Genomic DNA, 1,505 nt, shown 5'->3' on the forward strand with positions numbered 1-1,505 from the left:
TACGCAGTAATGCAGTAGTAGCCTAATATAAATGCAGTAGTTATTAAAAGTACTTTTTTCAGAAAGCCGTCGATTGAATCAGCCCTGCAAACCTGTTGGTAGACAACTTAGTGGATAGTGGAAATATGCACTCAAACGCTCTGGAGACAATCCCAGATGATGTCCCACCAGCAGGAGGCCTTAGGGGCAGCCCATCCCGGTCCAGCAGCTCAGCTCAATAGAGTCTACATCATTTTTTTTCTTATTTTATGTATTGTAAAATTAAATGTTTATGTTGATTTTGATATGTTTAACGTATTTTGTAAATAGTTGGAAAAAGTGCTTTAATGTAGCCTATAGAACAAATGATTTTCATTTACCAATTTTATTTGAAAAAATAAAAAGGTATAGAATTTGTTTCATGCAGAAAGTATTACTGTCATTACAAAAATAAACAATGTCCAGAACAATTCATTCTCTTTTATTTACACAATTAAAGTAGCATAAAAATAAATGTACATAATTTTTCTTTTAAAAAATAAAAGTGAAAAAAGTTAAACAAGAATATGTAGAACATTTTTCAATCATTCTCTCAAGAAGAGAAAACAGCCTGTCCATCCTCTCCCTTCTTTCCTGTGCACTCCTCGCCTCTGCCTCCCTCTGTAGTTGCATTTCTTCTCTGATCAAGTTCAAAAACCCGTCCTGTCTCGCCGCCTTCGTGCTGGTGCTCCTGCTGGTGCTACTGGTGGTGCTGGTGCTGGTGCTGCTGCCCCTGGCTCCTCCTCACCGTGGGCACCCACTACTGAACTCGGCCCTGGTGTGTCCTCAGGGATTGAGGCGATGAGGACAGGGGGGTTGGTGCATTGCCTCTGTCCCAAAACCTCATCCATGAGGACAAACCAGGGCCAAGTTTCAGCAGTGGGTTTCCCACTCACACTCTCACCTGTCCCAGGACACTTGCAATCCTAAAGGCAGAGCAAATGAACCATGGCTTGTTAACAACAACAGGACAATACATTTCAGCAAAGATGTGTGTATTACTTTTCTTATATATATATATATATATATATATATGTAAGGAATAATTGACGACAGGCCGTTGAATTATTAGAAAAATAATGCACACCCGAGGTGGTAATGCGGTCACGACGCGAAGCGGAGTGGCCGTTACACCTCGGGTGTGCATTATTTTTCTAATAATTCAACGGCCTGAAGTCAATTATTCCGCTTATACTACAGTTACCACACCTCGAAACATTGTTCAGATTATGTATTTCAAGACGTTTGTAAAGTTTTTGTCATTAAAACGCTCTTGTATGTAGGACTAATTTCTTACGCATCTAATCCCATGCCTCCGTTGCTAATTCCAAAACGTCATTTCAGAGTTAGGGTTAGGTAGAGTTAGTAACGGAGGTTTGAGCCGCTGATAGCAGACTAATGCTGAGTTAGGGTTAGGGTTAGGTAGAGTTAGTAACGGAGGTTTGAGCCGCTGATAGCAGACTAATGCTGAGTTAGGGTTAGGGTTA

The 1,505-nt window shown here is 40.6% G+C and overlaps 1 long non-coding RNA gene across 1 annotated transcript; it reads right to left on the reverse strand.

Annotated features, from left to right (window-relative positions):
* Window positions 1–439: 439 nt before the first annotated feature.
* LOC309489485 lies at window positions 440–1,042 on the reverse strand. The gene is made up of 2 exons (XR_014202424.1): window positions 723–1,042; window positions 440–685 (listed from the first exon to the last, which is right to left on the reverse strand). It is a non-coding gene; the product is annotated as an uncharacterized lncRNA (long non-coding RNA).
* Between the last annotated feature and the right edge of the window lie 463 nt (window positions 1,043–1,505).

Source organism: Leuciscus leuciscus, assembly GCF_965113295.1.
Source record: "Leuciscus leuciscus genome assembly, chromosome: 2".
Taxonomy (NCBI): Eukaryota; Metazoa; Chordata; class Actinopteri; order Cypriniformes; family Leuciscidae; genus Leuciscus; species Leuciscus leuciscus.